Below are 15,988 nucleotides of genomic sequence, written 5' to 3'. Positions count from 1 at the left end.
TTTCCTATGCCTCAACCTAGGTGGTATTGAAATGTTCTCAAAGAGGCACACCCATCCGATAAGTACTTGGTCAGATAACACACCTAAGGGCGTGTTTTTTTCGGATGTGCATATCACTAGGGGAGAAACAATGTATAATGCGTGATCGGCCATGCAAAGCATATCCGATGGTCACAATACTTTGCATGCACCATGTTTTTTCATGGTTGTGCATGACACTAAGGCAAAAACGGTGTTTTATGCTTGATCGACAATGTAGAGCATATCCGATGGGCACAATACTTTGCACACACCTTCAACTAGGTTTAATTGACTTACATGCAAAGTGGCACTCCCATCCCATAAGTGCTTGATCGGATAACATACCTAGCAGCGTGTTTTTTTACGGATGTGCATGACACTAGAGCAAAAATAGTATTTAATGCTCGATCGACCATGCAAAGGATATCCGATAGGCACAACACTTTTCCTACACCTCAAACTAGGTGGTATTGAAGTGTTCTCAAAGAGGCACACCCATCCGATAAGTACTTGATCAGATAACACACGTAAGGGCGTGTTTTTTTGCGGATGTGCATATCACTAGGGAAAAAACGTTGTATAATGCATGATTGACCATGCAAAGCATATCCGATGGTGATAATACTTTGCATGCACCTCAACATAGTTGAAACGGACTTGCGTGCAAAGTGGAGCCCCCATCCGATAAGTACTTGTTTGAATAACACACCTAGGGCCATGTTTTTATATGGTTGTGCATGACACTAAGGCAAAAGCGGTGTTTTATGCTTGATTGACAATGCAAAGCATATCCGATGGGCACAATACTTTGCACACACCTTCAACTAGGTGGAATTGACTTACATGCAAAGTGGCATTCCCATCGCATAAGTACTTGATCGGATAACACACCTAGCAGCGTGTTTTTTTACGGATGTGCATGACACTAAGGTAAAAACGGTATTTAATGCTCGATCGACCATGCAAAGCATATTCGATGGTGACAATACTTTGCACGCACCTCAACCTAGTTGAAATTGACTTGCGTGCAAAGTGGAGCCCCAATCAGATAAGTACTTGTTTGAATAACACTTCTAAGACCGTGTTCTTTTATGATTGTGCATGACACTAAGGCAAAAATGGTGTTTTATGCTTGATCGACAATGCAAAGCATATCCAATGGGCACAATACTTTGCACACACCTTCAACTAGGTGGAATTGACTTACATGCAAAGTGGCATTCCCATCGCATAAGTACTTGATCGGATAGCACACCTAGCAGTGTGTTTTTTAACGGATGTGCATGACACTAAGGCAAAAATGGTATTTAATGCTCGATCGACCATGCAAAGCACCTTCAACTAGGTGGAATTGACTTACATGCAAAGTGGCATGCCCATCCCATAAGTACTTGATCGGATAACATATCTGGCATCGTGTTTTTGTACGGATGTGCATGACACTAGAGCAAAAATAGTATTTAATGCTCGATCGACCATGCAAAGGATAACTTGGCATGTTCATCTGATGAGTACTTGATCGGATAACTTCTCCCATCAATAAATTAAGTACTAATTAAAAATTATAATAAATGAGTAGATTATGAAAAAGAGATTAATATTTATGTAATTGTTGCTACTGCAGCTTGCTTGTGAAGGACTCTCACAAAGGAGATGGCTATAGATTTTGTTCCCGGGATGGATGTGATTTTATGTAGCAAAAGAGAAGTAGTTGCATTTGCTACAGTCCATGATAGTGATCCCAATTCAGTTTGCCACTTTCGAAGACCTTGCGAAGATAAGGTGGCAGTTACTATATTAAAGATTCTTAGCGCACATGTTGTGCTAAAGTATAAATGTGGAGATATGGAAACACTTGGAGATGTTATGCCCTACAATACATCCAACAAATCATTTATAGCATGGGACAAAGATGAGACTTATGCAACAGACATTATCAAGAATACAAAGTGCACCACCTTGGATTTTACTATAGGGGACATTTTACAAATGAGATCATTTGCAAATAAGACTGTAGCAGAAGGTGAAGTATTGGGATTTAAAGAAGTGGAGCAATGGTCATTTGCACAGATGAGGATTCTAAAAGTCACTGATGATGGTATGGTTGATAACATAACATCCTTATGTGATTCCTACTATGAGGTAGGCAAGAATATGAGATGGAGCATGCAATTTTTAAACATGAGAAAGAGGCACATGGTTTTCAATGATAAAGACAAGGTATACTATAATATCAAAGGACCTTAAAAGCGTGCCCATGTGCCAGGCTCTATCACTTCAAATGTGGATGATTTCAATGTACTCAATTATAGAAGTGACATCTTATCTTGAGTGGATGAGTTCATTGGTTCCGAGAAACAAAATGATTTTAGAAGCGAAGCCTTATCTGGGGTGGATGAATTCTTGCACAGTGAGAAGGGCAAAGGTTTCAATAGCGATGTCTTGTCAAGTGTGGATGAGTTCATGCATATTAACAAACCTGGTGTCAATCAAGCTTGTGGATTTGTGAAAGCCATGCAAGATGTCCCAATGAGTGATGTTCTCTCAAAAGTGGAAGAGTTTCAAGGTTCTCAATACTCTCGTAGAATATTGAATTCATTGAATGGTCCTAAGAGGATGTTAAAAACGAGGATGAGATCAACAGAGGATTGTTCAATATTTAACTTTGATTGTGATATGGCCAAGGATGCAACGACCAATCATGGATGCTTGGTTACAAACAAATGTGAGGAGAAGAAGTGCATAAATATAGATAACAACGTGCACGAGGAACGAAAACGGTCATACATATGCATGAAGAGAAAGCGAATCCAGGCAGATCCACAAAAGCAACCAAAGAGGAAGAGAGTAATGAAGGAGGAGAACATGTTAAATGTATTGGGATATCTATATTGCAAGCAAAGATGTATGCACTTCATTGATCTTGCAGACATCAGGGAATGTAGAGGACACGTGTGGCAAAGAAGAGGAAGCGAAAGAAATGAATATCTTCTCACAAGTCTCTCTTGCTTTCTTCAGAATGGCAATAAAAGGCTAAGTTCAAGACAAAAGGTAAAACCTCTCGTAAATGGAAAAAAGATTTGCAATAAGGCATATCGCAATATTACTGGATTATCCCATGGTACATATTGGGATTTAGTCACCAAGGCAAAGGGCGACAACAAATTTAGCATTCACGATAATAGAGGAGGTCCAAATCAAGAATCTCAACTGTCAGGGCAGCAGCAATTTTGCAAGACTTCATACATGAAAATGCTTTACCTCAACCCCATATATCTACCAAACTCCCTAACGGTGACGCGATCACTGAAATGCACCTTCCAATGGGCTTAACAAAGCTCGAAGTATTTGACTCTATTGCAGAAAAGCAAAGGCAAAGAGGGGATGCCATAGCTCTTCTCATACTTTGTATACTCTTTGGAAGAAGAACTTTGGATATGTTAAAATCCCAAGGAGGCAAAAAATGTCAAAGTGCAATGTCTGTGATGATTCAAAGCGAGCGATTGAGAGTGCAACATGTCCAAATCAAAGGGAATTATACAAAAAAAACCGAAAATCTCATCATGACCTTATTCGACATTCCAGACAAAAATATGCATTTTGGAAGGAGCAAGCTATTTCGCATCCCGATGACTACATGTGCCTTATTGTAGATGGCATGGATCAAAATACAACAACATTGCCTCGTTTTGTTGCCACTCCACCTAAATTACAAGGAAAGCACTTTCTAAAGACACATCTATGTGGAGTGTTAGTGCATGGAATTAAGTTCTTTGCAGATATATGGATTGATTCCTTGCATCTACATGATAGCAATCAAGTTGTAACATCTCTTATGAAGGCAATTCGCAATGTACATGCAGAAAAAGGTCACCTACCACCGACTTTGATTATAGAAGCTGATAATTGCTGGCGAGAAAATAAGAATGTACTCATGTTTGCATTCTGCTCCATGCTAATTACTCATCGAATCTTCAATGAGGTCGAATGTGGATTTTTGTATGTTGGGCATACACATGAGGATATCGATCAGGTTTTTAGCACAGTCTCAAGGGAGCTTAAATGCAAGGATGTGGAGACAATAGATGACTTGGTAAGAAGATGTGGCAGGCAAGTTGGTGGTCGTAAGGAAAGTACAGTATGTGAGAGGCTCGAAAGAATGTATGATTGGAAGAGCTTCATTCTACCTTTCATACAAACGGGTGGTGATGCATTGACAGGTCATACCAATCCACACTACTTTCGTTTTTTTTTTTAAGATGAAAAACCCGTAATGCAATGGCAATAGTATTCTCATGATACAAAATGGAAACCTGAAGAACCTTACAGTCTCTTAACTTCAATTCCCAACAAGGAAAGGTATCCAACATGGGCTCCTATACAAGAATTCAATGAGAGGTCTAACTGTGAAATAGAAGGATTAAAAGCATTTATTACATACAAAGAGGAAATGCTCCGGAGATATCCTGATTCGAAGCCTACTTAGAGACCATTGTAATTAACAAGACACGAAATTTAATAAAGGACCTTAAGAGGATGCGAGGCTCAAAGGATGTCAAGGAAGAATGCAATATGTTTTGGCCAAATGTTCATAACGATTTGCGCCCAGCTCCAGTCTTTGAAAATGAATTTGTATCATTACTCCCACATCCATATTGTGGACCGAAGAAGAGAGAGTTTATGCCACAAGTAGATATAGAGGTCGATTGTTTTGTTGTGGTTCAGCCATCGGATGATGAATATGAGAATGTGAAGTTTTGGGTTGCAAAAGTAGTTAATGTGCAAAGAGATGACCAAGGGAGAGCTACAACATTTACAGTGGTATGGTATGAGCCAAAGGGCAGGAAGGAGAATATGGATAACAACACATTGTATACTAATTGTATAATGAAGGAGTGGGTCCCAAATGATGAAGCAGTCTCTCAAGTTTCGACGGAGACAATCATAGTGTCTTGGCATTCAAGGGCAAAGAAATCAAAGAAGCGCATGGGATATGAGGTAGAAGGAAAAATAAAAATACCACAGCAAAGTATTTTGCATATACACGAATTTTTAAGGATGCTCGCCATGGAGGAAGTAGAAGGAGACAGCGCAAATGAAGAATGTCCATGATTAAAGCTTTGTATTGAAGTCCATTGAAGAATTTTATTTGGGTACTAGGCAAGAAGCCAATTCAAGCCAATTCATCACCTCCTATGTCAAATGAGAGTCAAAATATGCACTGGATGTCACCCAAGGGTCAAGGCTTGGCAAGACAATAGGGAGTTAATGCAGATGGCACCTGGCAAGGGACTATCACATTGAGCAATAAGACAATGGGGAGTCAATGCACCCAAGGGGCAAGGCTTGGCAAGACAAGTGGGAGTTAATGCAGATGGCACCTGTATTTTGCACTGGATGTCACCCAAGGGTCAAAATAGGGAGTTAATGCAGATGGCACCTGGCAAGGGACTATCAAATTGAGCAATAAGACCATGGGGAGTCAATGCACCCAAGGGGCAAGGCTTGGCAAGACAAGTGGGAGTTAATGCAGATGGCACCTGGCAAGGGACTATCGTGACATTGAGCAATAAGACAATGGGGAGTCAAATTATGCAGATGGCACGAATTGAGGCTCTTTAAGAGCAACAATTTAAATTGAAAACATATGTTCAATCTATATCATTTTGGATATAAAGACTCTAGCTGAGAGCAACGTCTCTCAATGTAATCATATAATAATAGCTATAATTGGTATTATACCTCTTTGGTTCAATACAAAACTTGGGTCTTATGGCATCATGTCTTTTTTCTATTGATTAAAAGTTTTAAAAATTTTGTGCATATTGCGAGTGACAATGTTATTTTCATGAAATATTTAAGTCTCCTTTCATGGATTTATAAATTTATCACGTCAAGAAAAAATATTAAAAATAATTAAATTAACAAATAACTTAAGTATAGCTAGAATTTCTAATATAGTATTATTTCAAATTCTTGCATGTTGGTACAAAAGTATAGATTGAAAAAACAATATTTTTATGTGAATATGATAGTGCCACAAAGTGAACTTTTGATTTGGGAAGAATATTTTCAGAAAGTAAAATTTTGATTTGGGAAGGATATTTTCACAAAATAAACTTTTCATTTGGGAAGGATTTTTGGGCTTCATCCAAAAACAACATAAAAAGTCCAAAATTAATGAAATAGGTGTTCGTGACCTTGGATAACATGCTCACAGAGGGCCTCTTTGTGGCTGTGCTATATGGGTTCCCCCTAGATGTCGACGAATCCCTCAATATTTTTAGAGTGGAGTACTCTCAACTTGCTAGGGGGGTGATTAACTGAGTCCTAGCAAGCAATGTGCATGGTCTTCGGCCTCTCCATCGTATCCTCCTTTGGCTCCCTAAAAATTGTTAATGCAATAAGCTAGACTGGTTGAAAACTGAGTTGTACAAATTCCTCACTGTATGTAATGTTTTGGTCTCTAAGAGACTAAGGCAGCTATGTAATCTCTTTTTGTTCAATTTGAGGCTCTCGGTATGCACTGTTGTTAACTTTTATATTTGTATCTGAATGGTTATGGCCGTTACATGTAATCTTTTGTTTAAGGCTCTCAGCCATTGCCGAGTTTTTATAAATGTAAGATCCTCTGTTCAATTTCCGCTCGGTGTAAGTTGATAATTTTTATATAACTTGTTATCGGACGTAAATGTACATTATAATCTCTTTTGCTCAATTTTCACTCGATAAATTGTACTTTTGCCATCATTTATATTTACTACAACAAGGACTAAATACCAGGAAAGAAGGACTATAATTTCCTTAGTTTATGACCAAAATAGCGCTAAAATAACTCCAACGACCCCACCGTTGTGGTTGCATGGAGATACATCTAGAAGAATATAATTAAACTTTCAGAAAATGCAATTGATGATGTGGCCCTTGAGGGGTCCCCTTTAGGGGCAAAGGCCATATCGACATGCCATGTCTGTCCAGTGGTATCCTGGATATTCTATAATGCACGTAGATATGGCCCTTGCCCCTCAAGGGCCATATCATCAATTGCATTTTGCTTGGTTGTGCAACGGAATACATTTTCTTTGGTACACAAATATATAACTCCAAGAACCAATACGGCGGCTTTCATAGATTTCCTCCCGTAATACTTATAAATAGGTAACAAAGCTATAACTCCAAGAACCAACACGGTGGTCTCTCCAAGACAACCTTGAATTCTGGGCGATGACAGGTGGTCTGCACTGAGGCGATGCTCAGAATGATAGATTGTGTCCCATTATTATGCCAAAAACCAGCGTGATGATCTCTCTAAGCCAACCTATGATTTGTATGGGCTGTGGGCAAAGAAGCGGCAAAAGGCTGCATGATGACATGTGGTTAGCAGGCCAGAGACTGCGCTACGCGGTGTTCAGAATGATAGATTACATCTAATTATTACAGCAAGAACCAGCGCGGTGGTCTCTCCAAGCCAACCTTCAATTTTAATGATCTGCATGGGTGCATGCCCAGTAACAGGTGGCAAACCTCTGTAGCAAAAGACTGCACAATAATAAGTGATTAGGCAGCGTAGGCCAGAGACTACGCTGCACGAAGTAGTGTAGAGATGCCATGTGTCGAGCTATGTGGTGTTCTGAACAAATAGATTGTGTCTCATTATTATGCCAGTGCGCCTTCATCACGTCGGGAAAATTTTTTACGAGAGCGTGGGTCCACGCAAAATTCAAATATTCACCCAGAAGCGCATCGCATCGCGGCCCCAAAATGGCCCCAAAAATAGTTTCACGATTGGCTACACCCAAGCTAACGTTGACCCCTTGACATTAGAAAACACTAATTTAAGGACTTTTTGAGACCCCATTTCCCCCCTAATGATCTCTCTCATGACCATCAGACACTTTCATAAATGGTCCTAAAAGACCAATGTAATTGTGAATCTGTGCAATATGTATAATATGATGTGGCATGTATAATATAGAAAAGGAGGTGGAAATCTTTGTCTTATGCCAACCCTTGCATGTGGATGGTCCTATGGGTGTATTAAATGAAGTGTGAGTGGAGTGGTGGCACATAGTCAAAAAGATAATAGTTTTAAAAGGGAAAAGTAGGATGAGGTGGCAAGCATGTTGGTGCCCATCTATGTCTGCAGTTAAGCTCTCTGCCTTTAAAGACTCTCCTGCTTCCCCCATGGAGTCTCTCCTTTGAATTTCGCCATCTTTCTCCATGACTTTTACCATTTAACCCTTCCTATATGTATAGTTCCCTTCAATTCCCATGTGTATGTGTTCCTCCCACTGCTCGAGTTGACTCCCTCCTATATGGATTGCAAGTGGAGATATGGTGTGTCTTGAGAATCACTCACAGTTTTGGTGTGGCCAAGTGTTGGGATTTGAATCTCCATTGCATCGATAATAGATTTGGAGCAATTATTTTTCCCACTCCTTTTCTCTCCATTCACTTTCACGAAGTTTTTCCATCACTTGTTTCCTTCCATGTGTGAATTGAAAGCACCAAAGAAGAAGGTGAGAGGTCCTTTTTAATCATGTTTTAGGAAAGGGACTAAACCCTCTCTTTATTTTAATTTAGTATGCTTCCTCCCCTTCTATAACTCCCTCTCTTCTTAATCATGTTTTAGGAAAGGGACTAAGCCCTCTCTTTATTTTTATTTAGTGTGCTTCCTCCCCTTCTATAACTGCCTCTCCCTAATTCTCATTTTCCCCCCTCTCATTTTTTCTTTTCACATCCCTCTCTTTTGAGACTCAAACTCTTTCAATTTTTTCAACCCTTTTCCCACCATCCCCTTATTTCTCTCTCAAAAGCTTCCCCCTTCTCTTTTCTCTCTCTCTACATATTCACATTTTTCCTAAATCAAACTCTCTTTCTCACTACTATCCCTACCACTGAGAACGAGCTTGCTTGAAACCCCCTTATTGCCCCTTTTATTTTTTCTCACCGTACACTCTCTTTTTGAGAGAGAGAGAGACAGAGAGAGTGTGTGTGTGTCTTTATCTCCATCGATCACTTTGCTACTCGATCCTTTTCAAGACCAAATCCTACCTCCATGATACCTCTCTACACTAATCCTTGCTACTCAACGATCATTTTCAAACACGAAATCCTAGCTGTCCATGCAATCTCTTCACACATCATATCTAGTTTACACTAGACATAACATGTGGAGAGAACATATCGATCTTCACTTCTCATGAGTCTCGACGGAGGAAGAGAATATGAATCAAAGTATCAAAGATCATTTCCACATGTGATTGTGATTGGAGAAGGGGTCTCCATTTCGTACCAAAAAGCAGTAGGATTGAAGATTACAACTGACTTCCATCTATCATTAGAAGCGACAGGTCCATCCGAAGATGATGTTTGTCAATTGTTTGCTCTCTTCAACATGACGACTATATGAGACCGACTTTCAACTGAGCACCGCTGCTATCATGAAGATTTTCGAAATTGTTTGAATCTCAACGGAGCACCGCTGCTATCATTGAAGATTTTCGTAATTGTTTGAACCTCCTTTGAATTTGAAGATGATGTTTGACCCGCTTTCAACTGGGTAGCGCTGTGATTAAAAATTCGTCACGGGAGTTGATGCCAACCAAAGTGTATAAGATATCGGACGTGAGCTGTATTCTGAATAGGAAAGTGATGCTCTCTCTTTTTGCATTGATTATCTCTCGATAGCTGAAGACTACTGCGTAACGGTAACAATGTGTCCACGGCTGCTCATCTACTCTGGGGCTTCTTCTCGGACTTGGCTTCAGGCCAGAATCCATGTAGCTCGATCACGTACCTCACCCAGCTGGACTTGGACGCGGGCGCATCTGCCGCGATAGTCATTTCAGTTCGATAGGCTCGATTTATCAGGTGTTTGCTCTCCATAGGGCAAGGCGTCATAGGAGCCATTGCCGACTTCAAGACCACCCTGTACAATCATCGGTGTCCGGAAGGAGAGAGCAGCAGCTTTTTCTTTAAGGCTTGCCGGGGCGCGGTAGATGGAAACACAAAGTTATGAGGTACTGGTCAACAAGAGCGGCACGACAAGATACTATTATATAATACGACTCCGAGGAGTAAGAGACAAGCATCGGGTAGCTAGCCATACGGAGAGCAATTGCACTGGACTGTCAGGGGATTTTTTTTTTTTTAATTGAAAGACTGTCAGGGGATTATTGGAAGGCAAAGAATTCGTTGAAGGCAAACAATTCACGAGCAGAGAAAGACAGCAATTTCAGGATCATAGGATGGGATTCGCAATGACAGAGGGTGGCTCAAGGAAGATAATGCTGCTAATCTACTTGCTTGCATGCAGGGGCCTGCTTGTTGTGAGGCTCGCTGCAGCAGGAGCAGCTTGTGGTTACCCAGCCATCTTCGCGTTTGGCGACTCCTTGACGGACACGGGAAATGCGATCCGAACCAGCCCTATCTTCTTTACGTCAACACAATTACCTTACGGAGAGACTTACTTCAAGCGCCCGGCACTCCGATTCTGCGATGGGCGACTGCTCATTGATTTCTTAGGTGGGTTTTGCTTCTGTGAACGGGCATGATCTCATGTCAAGAGATATGGTTTTGTTTTGTGCACGTCGATGGTAGAAGTTACGTGAATCGTTAAAGGATCCCTTGCAGCTTGCAGGTGATTGATGAGAAAGATCGAACTAACGTAATTATTCCATGCATGTGAGCCGTTTCATAGAGCTTGCTCTTGTCGAATGAAAGCTGTGCTTGAGCCTTGAATGTATGCCCAATTCGAGTGTGTAAATATTTTTCCAATAGAGAGTTGCTCAATTGTCGGCTGTGGCACGCACAACAATCAGCTCGTACTGAAATATTTCGCAAATGTGCTGTGCATGCATGTGTGCTTACGTTACCACAGAGCTATGTTTCCAATAAAATCGTTCCTGCTCAGTTCCTGATAGTTGTATATCTATATTTTCAATTGAACGCGGCGAAGATAACTGGTTCTCGATTTTCTTTCCAATGGAACGAAGCAATTGCGTGTTGCTTGTATTCTCAATTGGAACCCGTATTTCCAATTCGAGTGAAGATACTAGTGCTTGTCAGTGCTTAAATTTGCTGGGCAGATTGAGCTTCATTAGACTTTTGGGCTTCATATGACTCCCAAGAATTTCACCAGCGCAGCATTCATGAAGCTCAAATAATACTAATATACTATACTACTAATATGTATCCCAAATAATGTGAGTCTGCCTGCTCTAGAATCTCGAGGGCCTGGCATTAGTCTCGGAGTCTGCGCAATTGTCATCTTCAGCTTAAAATGGGATTTGTACGGAGTGTCATCTTTATTTTGAAGCTTAAATTTTTTTCAAAGACTTCACTGAATTTTTTATGAAGCCTAGAGGTGTGCAGCAAATTTAAGCACTGGTGCTTGTAATTATGCGGTTGTATTTCTAACTGTTCTGTATTGCAATCGATGATTGATATGTTGTTGATTTTTGTACCTAGCAATTGAAGAACAAAGTACTGATGGTTTTTACGTTTAATTGAAAGAGGAAATGAACAGCGATGACAAGTTGAGAACAACCGCTCTCAAGGTTGAATGCTTGTTTGATTGTCCCAGTTTCTAACTGCTACCAATTTCTCATGCTTTTTGCAGCACAATCTGTGGGTCTGCCGTTCTTAAATCCCTATCTCGCTTACAGAGATCCTGGGACAGATTTCTCCAATGGCGTCAACTACGCCGTGGCAGGCGGCACAGCTCAAGGATCTGGCGTTCTGTTGCTCGAAGGCGGCAGTAATGTTCTCACAGTTGACAATCTTAACGTCCAAATTGGATGGCATCTTAACATCAAGCAGCTAGCAGAGAATCAAGCCTTTTCACCAGGTGTCCATCTTAACCTCGTCCAGTCCAGTTCTGTTTGCAGAGCACTGTCTCTAATATTTACTCCTGATGCGCTCGTAGATCTTCGACTCCCGAGCCCCCAGAGCTTCTCAGAAGGTTTGTTTTTCTTGTCCATCGGCGGCAACGACTACGGTTCTGTCTTCATAAGGCAATATCTCCGCTTCGGTCGGATGATGAAGCCTCAAGTCTCTGATGCAAAAACGTTACAGCTAGTCCCACTTGTCGTCGGGAAGCTCATACAAGGAATCGAGGTAGCCGGAGATGCCTATTTGCGTTCGCTCTCTCTGACTAATTTTTATGAGACCCTGCTTGGAATCTGTTCAGCTGACTACTGATCGGTTGGCAACTGGAACGCAGACCTTGTACGCGAATGAAGCAAGGCATTTCTTCATCCTCAATGTCGGACCAGAAGGATGCGCTCCTCTGTATCTGAAACTGCTCAATGGAACCACGGATGAGCAGGGCTGCCTGGAAGCTGTCAATGCGCTTGTTCGAGTGCATAATCAGAACCTATTCAACGGGCTGCAGGGGTTGAGGGAGAAGTATCCCGATATAGATATCATCTACGCAGACTTCTACACTGCTTACGATCAAGTGGTGAAGAACCCGGCTGCATATGGTGAGTGTCGAGTAACTCGTTTCGAGAGCGCACAGACGCTCCTTCGCTTCAGCCACCAGTCTTCTTGAACTAGTCGTCTTCAACTCTCGCGCCCCGATCGGCCTGCATTTGGTGCAGGCCAAGAATTAGATCTATATTCCCTCTCCGGAATTCGTCATCTCTCTATCTCTCGTCGCTTCAAACACGCTCCTAATTATCTCTCGTCGCTTCAAACACGCTCCTAATTCGCTTCAGAAATTCGCCATCTTGAAGACCCCAATCAACGTATCACCCCATGTAGGCCAAGAGATAGTTCTGTTGCCTCTTAGCCCCTATCACGCATCAGTCGTCTTCAACTATATTTTTTCTTTGGGCCTGTTTCCACGCAGCCAAGATGGGCACATCTAGGTGCAGGAGCGGGGCATTTCGTTTAGTTCACATCCGAACGAGTCCAAAAAGAAGAGTGTGGCTGGAATGAGGGTGGTAGTCAGGCCATCCCATAGGGCTATTGTGGAAAGCAGCCCTTTCAACTCCCTCTGACCTACAGTTTAGGACAAGAACATCTGTTGCCTTTTCAGAATTCACATCTATCTATCTATGTATCTATCTATAATACATTAACGGGACTAGGTACTCGCTACCTATATCTACCTATTTATGTATCTATAATGTCTTACGTTGACTAAATGTAGGTCACTTTAAAGAACTTGGGCCCTTGGATTGTTGAGACAATTCTCCATCTATCTATTTATTTCTATATTTATTTCTTCTTATCTATGTATCTAGCTATAATATATTAAGAGGGCTAAGTGGTCTCTTGCCATTGAAAGAACTTGGGCCTTTCCATTTAATCTTATCAACTTGGGCCATTTCGTTGAAGTCACTTACAAGTTACCACTTCCATATGCACGTCTCCCCTCTCTCTCAATCTATGTATGGTACTTGCATGGTGAGCACCCACCTACTAGAACTCACTCCCTTCGAGCTTGAGCTTGGCAAGATAAATGTAAGGGTCCTTTATATTAATCCCATCACTCTTGCTTATCCAGTTCGCACATGGTTTGCCTTCTCAAGGATGTTTTGATGTCTGTCAAGCTAACCTCTCCACACCCACATGTCTCACGATGACTACTATACTACGTTTTCATGTGCATGAGATAACTTTATGCTTATCTTCTCATGTGTCCTCCAGCTTGTTTATAAGCACACCTTGTTTGGCTTTCTCTTCAAGCTCACTATTGCATTCAATCATTGTCTCCTCATTGAACTTGTACATATTAACCTTACTAGAGAATAGCACAACCTCCATTAAAACAAGATGCTCAAGGATCACCTCTCATGAAAAACAAGTACTTTTTTTTGAGCATCCTATAGTTATTTCGCCATTAGGCATAAAAACGTGGAGGGACCAAAAATGAACCCACCCAGCTTACCTTACATTAAGGTTCTCATGTGAATTGTTTAATTAAGATCCTTAAGCAAACTATGACATAAGGCCCCATCTTTGATCATATAAGCCCTAGGGTGCTAACTCAATATGTAATATGTTACTACCCTCGTCCAAAATCCAGGGTATGGGGGGACAAGGTCCATATATAATATGCATGGATTTCCTTTAAATTTTTCAAATATGCAAGGAAAATATATGCGAATTTCATGTCTCCTCTCCCACAAAATGTAAGGTATGTACATTGAAAAATATGCAAGATTTTAAGATTTGTACATATTTTTCATAATATGTGAGACCCAAGGGAGGGGTCTTTTGGATGAGGGGAACTAGAACAAAAAATACACTAAAATATGAAAACCCATGTTCTTTTAAATTAATATAACTTTTTCATGTGTTACCCAAATTTCAAGATGTAAAGACATATTTAAAGCTATTTTAATGTAGAACACAACCATGTTAATTTGAATAATTTTTACTCATGGCATATTGTTAAATTCATCTCATACTCAAGATTTTAATAGGTTTTCTTACTAAAGGGAGTTGGTGGCCCAGGATATAAGCATAGACTAAATATGTAGTTATAAAGACTTCAAGTTTATATATAGGAAGTCCGATCAATACTACTAGAATATGAGTGCTACATTACAAGGCTTAATCATTTACTTGAGTTTCTTCTCTTTCTTACTGATAAAATTTAGTGACTATTATAATACTAAACATGTGGTCCTCTTAAAGTCGGCGTCCATCCCTTGGCTTTGTGCACATCATTGCTTGATTATAGAGTCGCATTATACTATTTTTCTAGTCACTTTCTTGTTAAGTCTAAACGTTAGTGACCCTTCTACTCCATAAGAATATTTATATAGTTAAACTCAAAATCAAACTTTCTTTGTTACTACCATTTATGTATTTGTCTCACAATCTCCACTTTGAAAACAACAAATTTATGAGAAAAAACTTAGAATTTCTTTAAAGTGTATGAGAGGATACATATGGACGAAAGATCCTTAAGTTTTATGAACAATGCACCTAAATTAAAATAGAGAAAGTCTAGGAATGCTCAAACATATATAAAGTCATATTGAATGTGAGTTGAGTGTTCCCCTCATATTTGTGTCTTTCACGTGAATTTTACCAAATCCAAATCATATCCCCTCAAGTCATCTAGGGTTAGGAGTCTCTATCTACTTTCTTATTCATAAATCTATACTTTGATGCTATTTTATCTAATGGTTTAGTTGATTATAAGAATTTAAAGTGATGAAATGCAACTAAACTTATGAAATAATTCACTTTTCATATGGATTATATTTGAATCTATTGTGCCAGGATTTCAAGAAGCAATCAATGCTTGTTGCGGGGCCGGTCCAGGAGTACAAGACCAATTTAAAATATTAAAAATATGCAGGAGAGGGACATATGTTTGTCCAGACCCATCAGTCTTTGTGCAATGGGATGGTGTCCATAATACCGATGCTTTCAATCGACTTATTGTAAACCAATTTGTCTCTAAAAACTACATCCTTTCTTCTAATGGTTTGGGATGTGCAACTCATGTTTAAAAAATAGATTCAAATATGGATAGCACTTGTCCAAAATGCTCTCAATGTTCATAGGGAATATTCAGCCATTGTTGGAGCAGTTGAACTGACTCTCAGTCAATCTTGAAGGATTGGTGTACTAATCCTATGTACTGCAAATGAGAATTTATTCTCTTATTCTCTTTAAAATTGCCTAACTTTCTCTTAAAAAGGTATTTTTACATAAAGATATCAATTTTTGTCCAAAGGCAGGTGACCATATAACTCTTTTTCGTATTATGTTGCAATCATGAACCAATATAATAATGTACATGGCACACTTCACAAGGGTCATGCTCCATTTATTAAGCACCAATTGAGTAATAGCCTATAGAACTATATTTTAAGATTTTGAATTAAAAATATTTGTCCTATATTTGTGTTGAATTTATTTCATGAAGTATCTTAGGATGGATCATTTGAATACAATGTAAAATTAAGAAATTTTTCATGTCATATATATAATCAGA

General features: G+C 39.9%; 1 pseudogene; it reads left to right on the top strand.

Annotated features, from left to right (window-relative positions):
* The first annotated feature begins 10,283 nt into the window (after window positions 1-10,283).
* On the top strand, window positions 10,284-15,554 carry LOC147899489 (GDSL esterase/lipase At5g45910-like; annotated as a pseudogene).
* Window positions 15,555-15,988: the final 434 nt, after the last annotated feature.

The sequence above is a fragment of the Dipteris shenzhenensis genome, chromosome 8, assembly GCF_047967505.1.
Source record: "Dipteris shenzhenensis isolate YYH24624 ecotype China chromosome 8, Dip_SZ_1.0, whole genome shotgun sequence".
Taxonomy (NCBI): Eukaryota; Viridiplantae; Streptophyta; class Polypodiopsida; order Gleicheniales; family Dipteridaceae; genus Dipteris; species Dipteris shenzhenensis.
This window is presented reverse-complemented; position numbering and strand designations above follow the sequence as displayed.